We start from the raw sequence: 14,577 nt of genomic DNA, 5'->3' as shown, positions 1-14,577 counted from the left end.
CCACGTTTGAGGTGTCAGGCACTGACTCAGTGCGAGGCCAAGACAATGTATCCTGGGAATTTAGAAGCAGGATTCAGAGGTGCTAGTCAGTTTTGACACCTTCTAAAATGGGGAACTTAAATTGTGAAATCGGAATGAGAGTGGCCACATTCGGCATATTCACAGGAAACCGAGAAAACCAGTGCAGAGAGAGGATAGGATCCTAGTTCACCAAAACAATTCAGAGACTAAAGGACTTGTATCTCTAAAGAAAGTGAAATAATTGTGTTTTCTCCTAACTTTTTATATGTTGGTTCAATTCTCCATGACCTAATGTTTACTGATTTACCCCATGGATTATCTGAACTATTCCCTAGGTCCTTCCAATACATACTATCCATAGAGTATACATACTATATTATTGGTCCTTCCAATAATACTCCACTCTCCCTCCATCACTTTTTTTTTGTCTCTTTTCGGTATGTCAACTTGATGCTTTTCTGTTATTTGCAGCTCAAAAGAGTCTGAAATACATCATGAGACCATTCTTTTTTTTTTTTCTTTTAAGATTTTTAAAATTTATTTATTTGACAGACAGAGATCACAGAGAGAGGGGAGGAAGCAGGCTCCCTGCTGAGCTGAGAGCCCAATGCGGGGCTCGATCCCAGGACCCTGGGATCACGACCTGAGCCGAAGGCAGAGTAACCCACGGAGCCACCCAGGTGCCCCATCATGAGACCATTCTTGAGAGAGTTGTCTTTTGTCCCTCCCTCACCTTGGAGCATGCCCCAGACTGTCCCTCGGCAAAGCCACGGAGCAGAGGAGGGACAGCATGACAAATCTGGCACCCCAATCTTTCTGCTGTTCTCATTTCTTTCACTTCCATCCATCTCATCCTAAATATACTCAGTGCATTCATGCTTCAGGTTTAAACATTACTATTCTGGGGAAATGTGCACATTGAAACAGAAACCTGAAGATTTTGATTAATACAAGTAAACCACCACTAATATAATCCATACAATAATGCTTTCCTGTATATAAATAGGATGATATAAGCATGTACGTCACCTCATATGCTTCACAAAACAATCCTGACACGAATATTTTTTCTCTCAACTTTTTTTCATTTGTTCATTTCCAGTGTTGGTTGATGGTACCAAGCACGTTGTTTTCAAGACTCCACTCACATAAAGACAAGAGTGTGGACAGCGTAGGAGTTGCTTGGGTCCCAGCTATTATACCTATTTAATGGAGGGACATTCATGCATGGAGAAAAGACATGAATTGCTCCCCAAAATATACATAGGACTAGTATGTGAAATCTCCCCATTCTTCAAGGTCAGTGCTTTCATGACGTTATTGCTTTCTCCAGCTATTATAATAATCTCTCTCTGCTCTGAAATTTAGATAGCTTGAACCAAATTGTTCGAGTCAATTCTAGATCAGCTTTGCCCAAATGTTTTTTTTTTATTCTGGAATAGGTTTTAGGAGACTGTTAGTTGATGTTGGGGGTGAGGGGAGAGTGTGTGGGTTCATGTGTGTGTGCAAATGTGCGTGTGTGTGTGAGTTGCAAATGTGTTATATCCTCATATAAACCAAAGAAGACAGACTTGAAAATTGCATTTATTTACTGCAGGACTTCTCAGAGGCTTTCATGTGTTAACATGCCCTGTGGATTTACTTAAAAAAAAAAAAAAAAGCCTATAATACCAAGTGTTTACTAGACTCTGGAACTGAGAGAAAACAAGAATAGCATATCTATCATGATTTCTTAAAACATCATTCCTAAAAACACAGTCCAGGAAACGCTGGTCAAGTCACTTTCATTTTTCTCCCCTCAAATTACCTTTTTTTGGTGTGTTTGTGTTTAGTCACACCATCTGAAAAATTTAGAAAAACAATCAAAGTTGCCCAAGCCCTTATTAATCTTTTATGTGCCAGGTTTCTAGAAAAGTTCTCAAAGACTCACAGAATTTTAGGGATCTTAGAAAATTATTTCCCTAATGTTTTACATATGGCCACCGTAGAATAATATACCAAGTCTAGAAAGGATAAGAAACTTAAGACAAAATTACTCGTGTAGTTAGTGATTGAACCAGGGTGAGAATCCAGCCCCCCACATTGGCAGCTCATTCATCTTCCTGTCACTCCTCTGGACCGCTCACACTGTAGTGTCTGGAAAAGAACTGCCTTCTGGGGCCGGGATCTCTTAAGAACCCCCAGAACATATGTGGCACAGTCCGAGGATCTGAGCCATGAATGAATCGGGTCACCCTTTCCTCCTTTTCTTCCAGGAATAAGAGAAAGTCTTATCACTTCTCTCCCCCACGAATATGAGCAAGTTAAAATTGTAACTGACAAATGAAATATAATTTATACTTTAGTAGCAACAAGGGCAGGTTAATAAATGATTATTGCTATGTGAATCTTACCATCCTTCCAAAAATAAAACAAAATAACACAACACAATCAATAGACAAAGAAAAAAGTTGCCAGCAGCTTTATAAAATGCAGGGTAGGTATAGAGACAGGTAGACTTCTCGAATGATAAGTAGCTAAGAAGTGAATTCTGAGCCCCATTCAAATAAATTTCAATCTGTGTAGAAATGTTTAAAGGTGTGGGGGGCACTCCTCAGATTCATGGTTCTTTAAAATAAACAACAGAGTCCACAAAGTATTTCAGGAAGAAAGGTTGAAATAAAGAATTCGGGAAGGTAGAAAGGTGGTTACACACTTTCTTACTGAAAAATAGAAAACAGATGGTACGTATTCACACAGACATATAATGTATTGATTACTGGATAAATGGCATCTCTGGGAGAGATGAACATTTTTTTTTAATATGTTCCCTTATTAATCCTCATGGTATCACTGTGCTGGATTTCCCGATGTGATCCCAGACCAGCACAACCAGCAGCACATGGCAACCCGTTAGAAAGGCAAATTCTTGGCCCCCTCCCTAGTATTTGGGTATCAGCAACTCAGTAATTGATGCCCTGACCTGGGCTCTCCAGCTGATTCACACACATACTGAAGTTGGACCATGTCTGTGTCCATCCTAACGTCGGGGCTGCCAAGAGTGAGGCATCCCCGTGCCTCAACATCACTCAGCTTGCAAGTGGTGGTGGGCAGGGCACTTGGACTCAGGTCTCTCTAACACTAAAACCCATGCTCTGAACCCACAGACTCCGTAAACAATACAACCAATACAATCTATAATCCTTCTTTGATACAGAGTTTGAATTTCTGGCCCCCGCGGAGATTTGGCTCCTAAGCAAATAAGGTATTGGGATGGAAACTGAATTCTCCCAGGAAAGGGAACAAGGGAAGAAGGTAAGAAAGCCTTCCTACCGGGCCAGAGAAAGAGACAGCTGCGGAATCTATTCACCTCCATGAAACCACTCACCAGAGGGAAGCGTTCCGCGAGGCAATTGGGGTGAAAGCCCTGAAAAATGCCCTAGTCTTTCCCCGCAGGGTTTATGAACTGCTTTGGCAGGCTAACAGCAGCTCATTATATGTAATAGCTGGTTTACTCTACCTTGTCTGCCTTTTATTTTCACAAGGAATCCTTGTTATTCAGTGGAATTAGCAAAGGAATCCATTACATGCTGGCTACAAAGACTGCACAGTATTTATTCCAGTAATAAAAAGTCTAATTTTGCAATAACATGGCAATCTTTGGAAAGCGCCGGCTGATGGAATCCAAGTCTGGCAAAATTTGCCTCTTTTGGTGCTGCTGATTATTATGGCGTCTGTGAGAAGGGAGAGGAGGAATGGGTTGTGGAGGGGGCTTGCTTGCCAAGTAAGCACTTTTACAAAACAAAACAAATTCCCTTTCACAGAATCCTAAAATGGGAAAAATGGGGAAACTGCCATCAGGCTGAGAGAGTAGAAACACCAAGGGGGCGGGCTTGTAATTAATGTGGCTGAGGCTCACTGCATTTAGTGTCCTTGGCAAAGGCACTGACTAGTTTGCCACCTGGTCCTATTCCTCCCTTCCTGAGCCATTGGCAGGTGCCTGGTGCCATCAACATGCCTGTGGTCTCCCAGCACCCGTTGTGATTCATGAAAACCAACCGGCACTAAGCAATTTATAGAATATCAGAGCTTAAAGGGACCTGAGATCTTGCTTCATAAAACCCTCTTATTTTGCAGGTAGCTGACAAGTTATCAAAGACACAGTACCAGGACTTTAAGTCGTATCTCTCGGGTATCTTTCCCCTTTCTTTTCCCATAGTTGCATCAATTAATGTTGTTTTACACATCACTATTTCTTCATAGAACAGCATTCACAGCAGATCCCTAGGCCACATTAAAGTCGTCCCGTAGATTCAGAATTCCTTATTTCATCAGCGGAAATCCCAGCGGTATTCATTGATTAGGATCACAGTTGCTTCTTTCTTGATCTGAAAGATGTTTTAAAATTCAAATTTCTAGTCTGACAAAAAACAGCTGTGCGTCTCTCTCTCCAAGTCTGACAACGCTAGACGGAGGACAACTTATTTTTCTCATCCTTCTCATGCCTCCAGAGGCATTTACTACATGCCTTTGTTTCTTAAACAATGGCTGTGGTGCTGGAAGAATTTAATAAGTGTGCCGCAAAGCTTTAGTTCTGATTGCAAGAACGTGAGACTGATCTGTTGTGACTGCATATCAAACTAGCACTCCAATTAACCCCGGGACTCTAAGAGCTCTGAGAGACAGCCTCATTTCAGAGAGAAGATCACTAGAGCCCAAACTCGGGCTGCTACCAATGGGAGGGGCCATTCTAAACGTTAACCAGAAATGACTACCTCCTGTCTCAACCAGAAAAAGTAAACGTCTTTATAAAGCACCCAAAATGGTCATTAGAACATACATAGGCACCCAAAAAATGGGTTATGATTTCTCTTCTTTGACACCTCTTCTTAATTTAGCTGCTACTCTTAGAGAGTAACAGTGATTACTCTGTATACCCTTATTTGAGGTAAAATACAGACTAGATCTTTAAGATTTTAGCCTAACTAAATACTAGCCCACTATAAACCCAAATTATCTTAGATCTGAGCCAGTGAACATTAAAGTGAAAGACTGACTCCTAATTTATGTTTATGGTTGAGGAATGGATGGGGTTCTTGTGCTCACTGAAAGGAACCATATAGGAGTCGGGCTTGTGGGAGATTCTGTCTAGGTCATGGCCATGAGTAGTCATTAATAATCATTGTGTCTGGAATTTGTAAGTAATTATTCATAGCATCTAAGTTCGGTCAATGAATTCGTGAATACTTCTGATAAAGCACAGCTCGGTTAAAGGACTATTTAGTTAACTTGATTGGTGGCTTTGCTTGTTCTTATTCACCTGCTGTTGCCTTATCTTCCACGGCCTATGCTCTTGATCTTCCCTTTTGACCTTCCTTGCTACCTTCTGGGGAACATGGCGGTGGTCATTAAAGGTTCTGAAATAAAAGCGATATATTGGCTCGCTAAATTCTACTCAGACCCCTTGCATATGATTAGGTCTGTGGAGTCTGTAAATGCTCATAAAAGCATAGTCACATGAAGAAAGGACCCCAAATGTCGTATCTTCAGAGCAAGCTTTCTGCCATCTCTCAGAAGAAGTTCAGAATCGAAGTGACATTTAATGGAAAACACATACCAAGGAACACAAAATATTAGTTTCTTGATAACTAGCGTCCTCCTAATCCACCCAACGTTCCCCACTGCAGACACACATGAACACCCATATAGAGTCCAATACACACAGTAAAACATTGGAGAATGATAAAAAATTGGGTCATTTTTGCTACTGACCCTGTTAAAATCATACTTATTTATATTTCATGTAGATTCCAGGCATTCTATGAGACCATGACCCAAGGAGATGCCAGTGTCTCTCCTTTTTTTTTTTTTTTTTAAGATTTTATTTATTCATTTGACAGAGAGAGATCACAAGCAGGCAGAGAGGCAGGCAGAGAGAGAGGGAAGCAGGCTCCCTGCCGAGCAGACAGCCCAATGCGGGGCTCGATCCCAGTACCCTGAGATCATGGCCAGTGTCTCTCCTTAGAGAGATGAGATCGGCACTAAGATTCCCTTCTTGGTTGATCTGAATTTGGACAGAATAAAAATGCCCACTGATTAGTGCAAACAATTTATTCTGAAAAGAGAGGATCCTTCCACTATGATTCCTCCCCAATGAGATTAAGAAATCTGCAATTTCTCTAAAGGATGGAAGAAATGCAATTGTGAATAAACAAGCATGCTGGCAATCCTTTTTGAGACCCTGCTCTAAGGTAACCAAAACAGGAAGCACGAGAGAGCGTCAAGTTTTTAAATCGCTGTGCGGTGCCATTCCCCACGTCCTTGTTCTGCAACAGCAGTGCTCTTTCACTGTTCCTCCTGCCACCCACATAGCAACTTATTCATGTGTAAAGGTTAAAGCTGCATAATTACCGTAGAAACACATAAAAGCTCCACAGCCTAATGTGTTCAGCACATAATATCAGAGGGAGTAAAGGACAATTTCTGCACATGGAGCAAAGAGAGACAGAGAGACAGATGAGAGAGATGGGGGGAGGGTGTTGAGATTCTCTGCTCTGGACGGAATTGATTCCTGAACAAAGAAAAAGAAAGCAGTGGAAGTTTGTGGCTCTGCATCTGACAATGGCCGTGAGTTAGCAACTGGTCATATCTAACCCTATCAGACAGAAAGCAAGCTTTACTTTCCAGACGTCCAACCCCCCTTTCCTCCGAGGACAACTCATGGTAACATCTGATATTTTTAACTCAAAAACGTGGGTGTACTGATCATAGGAAATGAAGACTGATATGAGTGATCTAGTTTAGAATTTCCGTCTAGGAAAGGCACTCATTTAGGTGTGCAGCAGGGACAAAGTAAGTGCTAGTTGAATGACATAAACTGTACCTGGGGACAAATTATTTCAGAAATGTATTATTGCATTGGCTTAAACTATATATACATATATATTTATATATATATAAAACTGTAGGAATTCATATATAATGTGTATATATATGTGTGTGTATATATATATACATATACACATATAAATAAATATATAGATAGATAATTGTAGGAACTATATATATATATTATATATATATATTATATATATATAATTATATATATATTTATAATATATATATATAATATATTATTATATATAATATATTTTTATATATATATAAATTGTGGAGAATTAGTCACTGTTAATGAATTGGGAATTCGTCCAGGAAGATGTAACTTCCCAGAAAAAGAAGATAGATTGGTGAGTGGTTGAAAATCACTTTAAGGCAGAAGTTTGCATGGCTAGGATCACTTTCCTTACAAATAAACATGAAATCAGTGCCTGAGCATAACCTACACATTAGAGCTGAAAGAAGACCCTGATGAGACGCCCAGTATTTATATTATGCATTCTTACAGCAAATTCTGTTTGCTTTTTAATTGAAAAAGACATAATGGCACCATGTTAGATCATTTCTATAAGCATAATCCCAGCAGCACCACTGGCCTTCATGAAATTGCAGACAAGTCCCTTGACAGAAACTGAATGAAAATTCTCAACACTTTGGCATGTCACTTATTGATTCCTCATAACTAGTCCAAGTTGAGAGAGAAAGGAAGGGTAAGAAACTAAAATCCCAAGGAATATAATACTAGGATCACAAGAGATTTGATGATATATTTAATATGAAATATTTATATTACAGCTGACATTAAATAAACCCTCAATTGACACCTAATTTGGTTAGTGAGGAAATTCCTGCTCCCCAGAGAGTCAAATCTAGACCAACATCTCACTTCTTCCGGATCATTTTTCAGAACTTACTTACCACTTTGATTTCCGACTTGGAAAAATGTATAATCTGAGTTAACAATGTCTATAATATGGGAAGGTAAAATTCCCCTGATTCCTAGTCACCGGGCATATTTGTCGATATCTGGTCATCTCTGCCTACCTTCCAGTCACTTTTCTAACTAACTTAAGCCACAGAAATATAAATCTGTGAGAATCTATATCCCTGTAAAAATTTGGTGCCTCCTCTGAAAGAGAATTATAGGGCTACCTATAGACAGAGGTATCCTGGCCTTAGAAATACTTTTAGAACACTTGCTCATTTAAATGATTAAAAGGTGATACTGATGAAGAAGATAATGGTGGTGGTAACAGTTCACGTATGTTCCAGCCACTGTGCTGAGTACACAGTCATTACAACAGCTCTGTTCTAACTCTCCATTTATAATGGAAACCCAAGATGCAGAAAGGTTAAGTAAGTGCACGTTAAAATCTAGGTCTAAATCCAGATGTGACTGATTTATATGCCCTTGATCATTATAAAACGTGATCACCCAAATGAAGAAATCAGAGAAATAGTCCTTATCCTCCAACCCAGCTGAATCAATGGAAATTTCCTCTAGAATTCTCTTCCTGATGCTTTTTCTCCGAAAGATTTAGAGCTGTTCTTAATTATTCTTATGTTCTTGCTTAGTTTTCTTGAAAGCCACACAGTGGTGATGTGATATTGATCTTATTAATCAGGTGAGGAAATAGAGAGAGAATGGTCTGATTAGGATTACTGATGAGGCCTGTAACAGAATTACCCAAATTCCAGTCGAGTTTCCTAATTTGGCTATCTTTTTGCAAAGGATTATGTACACCACATTTAAAATGTGTGATATACACATACAAATACTCTTTACTGCTTAACATTAATTTTAGTTCTAAAATGCTTCATTCCCAAAGATATCAGTAAGTTACTGCACACCTGCCTTTTCTTAAGCATGCTCACGAGTACCATGGCTACAGAGAAAATCAAAGTTTAAATAAAACTCAGCAGTGTTTGTGTGAAACCATGAGAGTGGAAATGAAATGCTGTCCTTTTATTTCTGACAGTGGGGGTATTATAAGACTCACAGGATTTCCCAACCTGATCCATTTATATTGAAAAATCAGTAAATTCCTAAAGGCTTAGAATTCTTAGGATTCATCTCATTTCAGGAATCTTCCTTTATTATACTTTGTCAGTCAAATTATTTCTTTAACATTGTTGTTGAAATGTGACATCAGTCACTGATGTCCCTTTTGGCTCTGTTGAGGGATTGGAGTCATGTGGAGAAGGAGAAAAGGAACATTGGATCACCACCCTTGATCAATAACATATAGGGACTTCCAGCAGAACAAAATCTCAGCAAAAGCTCTTATATTCAGTGGAACTTCGAAAAAGCATTTCTTTGTTAATATCAACTTTGAAGGCTACTCAAAATGTAAGACTGTTGTTTTTTTGTTTTGTTTTTGTTGTTGTTATTGTTGTTTGTTTGTTTTATGGGAGTTGGGGTAGGAGTTGAGATGGTGCTGGTGCCTGAATGGAGATGTTTACTTTTCATTTTTTTATTTTAACATTATACTTAGCATTGTCACAGAAGTAATGCATGCTCACATAAAACCTCCAAATAAGGCAGAAGCACTGGGAAGGACTCAAATCAAAAATAATAAAAATCAAAAATTACACTGATAACATACTTATTTGACAGTTACTTCTGTCATTCACCCTTCTACAGCAGTTACATGGATTACTACCTCATTTACTCTCCACAGCCACCCCAGGAGACAGTATTTTTAGTGTCTTCATTTTATGGATTAGAATGCCAAGAGTTAACAGGGCTTAAATGATTCGTCTAAGACTGTACAACTAGTAAATTGGAATTAAGCTGTAACTTCGTGCTTGTGTACTTTCAAAGTGAATGCTATTAACCACTACTTTATGTGTGTGTGTGTGTTTCTGTTTTCATTAAAAACTTTCAAAATATGTGCTCTTCCGAGGTAGGAACAGCTCAAAAGTCAGCCAAAAATACATCTTTGACTGTAAACTTAATGTGAATGTTTACCTAATTATTTTTTATAGCTTCCTAGTTTGTTAAAATTTATCTTTTTGTCCGCCTTTACTAAATTTACCCACCACTCACCCCCTGCTTCTGGCAACCAATCTATTCTCTGTACTTATGAGCTCGGTTCTTGTTGTCATTCTTGTTGCTGTTTATATTCCACAGGTAAGAGAGATCATATGCTATATGTCTTCAATATACTTCCCAGATGAATGCTATTAACCACTATTTTATTTTGTATAGCTATTTATTCCATGGAAAGAAACCAAGGTATTATTCTGAAAAGATCCATTAGATTGCCATGGAAAAATGGAAATGCAGACCAATCTAGTCTCCAAAGAAATTATTTCCAGTAGAAGAAATCACACATAAGAAATTTCAATCATAATGTAATATTTAGGAGAAAGTTGTATGCAGAAATAGAAGCTGTGTACCTAATAGCCACCTCGGTCTTTATTCTGTCACCGCTGCCTGATGCTAAATAACTTTGTCTTAGATTCATAGCTCACACATATCAAATACACCAGATATTCCCAGAAACATATAATGAAGGGATCAGAAAAGCTATGATTTCTTCTCCTCTTGAAGCATATGCAGAGCTACCATTAATTTCCCTCCAGCTCTTATTTTGCTGAATTCCAAGATTCTGAGAGATTTTGTAACTTGCTTCCAGAGTGACTGGAAATGAAAATTAAGAAAAAAAATTATAAGTGTGCAACTTGGCCTTTTTTTTCCTTTACTTCCTTCTCTATGTCAGACATAATTTTACCTCCAATTCTTTCTGGATCTCCAGGACTTTCATATCTAAAAGCAGGAAGTGGGAAAAAAACGGAAGGGGAGATTGAAAGAGCAAAGCTCCTTTTTACTAGTCTGCACTCCTATAAACAGAGATAAAATATACTACTTGGGCTTTCATCATAGCCACTGCCTCTTTGAGGCAAAAATAATGAATTTGACAGATCTTGCTCACTCCACTACTTCTGTGAGGGGTTGCTTAGCAACCACAGGACATTGGTGAGAGGGAGATGTTAGAGCAGGTTGCAGAAAGAAGGAACTATCATTAACTCTGCAGATGTTAAATGTGATCCAGCTCCTATCTTCCTTTCTTTCGTGTTCCCAAATGGTCAGTTCAGCCCCAGAACTCAGGGTTCACTATTCAGTCCTTTACCCTTCAAGCCAGTGATCTGATCAAACTAAAAAGAGAGAGAGAGAGAGAGAGATTGTTCACAGAGCTGAGGGAGTGTTATGGTTACAAATGACAATGACCTGTATGGATATTATAACTCTGATCTTTCTCACATTTTTCAGGTAAGAAAAAAATGACTAACCAAAAAATCAAAATATTTCCATGGTTTTATTGGCTGATTTTCACTTTGCAGTTGGATATTGGACCTATTCTCTTCTTATGAGAAGGGCCTGACCTCATTAGAAACTGATTCTATGAGTTTTTGAGTCCATGAGATAACAGTGCTGGACTATTTCCGTGAGAACCTGATTCCTTTGAGAACCTGCTGCTGTAGGATTCTGTTATTATTCTTTAAATATTTAATGTGTACATAAACGATGGTGTGGACATAAATGATTATCACTAACCTTTATTTGACCAATATCTTTTGATGATTTCAAATAGTTCTCCTTTTTAGTTATGGAAATAGATACTCAAGTTGTTAAAACGATTCAAAGATCATAAAGTCTGGGAGATCAAATTTACTTCATAAAATAAATGGTAACCAAGAGAGCCCGGATTTTATTGTGTATTTACTATGCGCCAGGCTCAAAGCTAATTGTGTTAATAAAGTATTCCATTTAATTCTCATAGCAACCCTTTAAAATGAGTACTATTATTTTAGCCACTTTTTAAAAAGAAAACAAAGGTTTACTATCTTCATCAAAATCATAGCATTTTCAGTGGTGGAGGCAGTAAGTGAGCCTAAAACTGCTCACCCCAAGAGGCCAAGCAGGGAACCCCAATGCCAGTCCATGTTTCTAAATGTTGACTGTCCTACAACTTACCCTTCAAGCATAGTAACAGAGGAAGAAAGGGAGGGAAGGAGGGGAAAATGTATTATCTGGTATGTCTTAAAACTTAAGAAAACAATAAAACTATGTCCTCATCTTCCGATTATTATCACTGAAAGGCATCAGCTTACTTCCAGGTGATGGAAACCAGGACACTTAAGTGTGAAAACATTAAAAAAAAAAAAAAGATATTTATGATATGGTAAAAGCAAATTTTTTGGAGTCAGAATCAAATTCAAATCGAGGCTTTCCCTGTGTCTCTACAGTTGGCCCGAGTGTTTTAAGCTCTCTACACTTCAGCGTCATAACCTGTAAAATGGAAATTATAATACTAGGTTTGTATGGGAAATGGCTTATAAAGTAAAATTGCATGATTCATTTCCTATGCATACAAGGCATTCAACAAGTACTGCTTAATGTTATTTTTAGAAAATGAAATAATTATGAATGATCAAGGATCTATGAAAATCGTAAATATGACAGTCAATAGTGTCTGTTAATGATAGGAGAAATCCACAAAAACTGTTCATGACTGATGTCCCTGGGTCTGTCATCATTCATACTTATTTCATTTTTCTAAAAAATTATATAACCAATTCTTCAAATAAAAAAAAAACAATCTAACGCAATAACCATCTCTTCTTAATAACATACTTCTGGTATGGAACATGCACTATAACCTATGTTTAGCTTAGGTGCAAATAGAAAAAATTGCCCTTCAGTGAGGATAATAAGAAAGAAAAGGCATACATGTAAGGATATGTGACAAGGCAAACAAACAAAACTGCTTAATGGAGCTTATTTAGAGAGGAAAGTTTTACTTCTGGCTGGCATATCAGGAAAAATTTCCTGAAGGACAGAAAATTTGAATAAGGCCTCAAGTGAGCATTTGTAGGTGATTTGGTGATGGTGGCTCCCCGCCCCCCACCTGCCCTCCATACAGCAACCACTGATGCCTCCTGCTATAATAAAATCTTATGGTCTTATTTTTATTTAGGAGACTTGCTCTCCTTGTTCCAGCCCTTGTGGTCTGGTGGGGTTGACTCCAACTGGTTATCTGTACGCAGCTGGCAAAGTCTGGGCCAACTAGAAAGTGTATGCTCCTGGCCCTAATACTTAGTTCAGGGAGTGACACATAACACGTGACCACCAGGCCAATGAGGCCCAGTCTCACTTTGATCTAACAGAAAGCTGCCTCCCTCTTCTCTAAGACTGGGTATCTTCCTACTGCTCGTCAGTGTTTCTATACATGTCTGGAATCTATTCCCATATCACTATTGTTGATGACGTCATTTAAGCACTGAGCTTAGCCATGCTGGAAGCTAAACCTCCACTTTTGGACTTAACTTATATATTTTATATAAGTTATATATATATAAATTATATATAAAATATATATTATATGTTTTAATATATAAATATATATAAAATTTTAATTACATATAATATATAAATTATATAAAATTATATATAACCTATACAAAATATATCTTATATACTTTATATAATTTAATAAGTCTATATGCATTTTTCCCTACCCATTTTTGTTGCCTTTGTTTAACTTTTTGTTGGAAGTGATACAGAACCTTGTTAATATTCATAACTGATACAGCTTTGAAGACCAAGGAAAATTTCAGCACACGAAGAGAGTGGCGAGAAATGTATCAGTGGTGGGAAAACTATGCAAGGGCATAGGCTAGGCAAAATGATCAGGGAGTAGAAATGTCATGTCACTCCCCTGCTCTTCCATTAGCAGCTGATGTTTTTCCCTTCAGGACAAAGTCTTCGTGTTGGCTTCCTCACCCCAGACAATTCCTGCTGTTTGAGCTTCTCAGAACCACTGAGCCATGTCCCCTTCCACTAGGGAGAAAGAATGTGTTCACCCTTGTCACTGAGCTAAATGACTTCCGGTTCCACGTGGTTCAGCGACAGGGACTTTTTCTACCATCTCTAGAGCTCTGGTGCCAGGTTTTTCACACGGTTTCTGCTCTTTCCTCTTTAGCCATCTGGACTTCGGTGAAGAAGAGAAGTCATTTAGTGTTTCTGCTTAAAAATGTAGTTGTGGCCCTATGAAATGGCCTCATAATATTAATTAGGTGTGGTGAATCTTTCAGTGTTCACGTTTATAGGCTAAACCTGAAAGGTGCTGGACACACATGCTTGGCAAGGTTCATCCCCCAGCAAACAACTCTCAGGGAGAGAGGGGAAGAATGACAAATACAGCTGAACACATCACTTGGACTCTTGCCTTCTGAAGATATTTCCTCTTTCATACTTGTACTAGACAGTATGATGAGTAGGTAAAACAAGGTATATTTAATTACAGAGAAGAAACACGGATTTCCTTCCCCCAAGTGGCAGCTGACTGCCTTTCTTTTCTCTCCAGAGCATCAGGCTTGGGTCTGAAGAGATTGTTGGCCATTAATAGAATGCCTTTCTCCTTTCCTTCTGAGTGAAAACCTAAATCACTCATGAAAGACTCAAGTTCTGATCTCACCTCTCTGATTTAGTTTCCCCAAAACACATCAGCCCCCATGGATGGGGGGGGGGTGAGGATGATGCCTCACACATAATCTGTCACTAATAACACAGTCATTTGTGAATAATTCATGTTTTTTAGACTCTACAGAAACATCATCCTCATTGTCTTTGCTATGAGTTTTATTAAAACTGAGAGAAATAAGGAGAGGTCT

Source organism: Mustela nigripes, chromosome 4, assembly GCF_022355385.1.
Source record: "Mustela nigripes isolate SB6536 chromosome 4, MUSNIG.SB6536, whole genome shotgun sequence".
Taxonomy (NCBI): Eukaryota; Metazoa; Chordata; class Mammalia; order Carnivora; family Mustelidae; genus Mustela; species Mustela nigripes.
The sequence above is the reverse complement of the archived record's forward strand: the minus strand, read 5'-3'. Positions refer to the sequence as shown.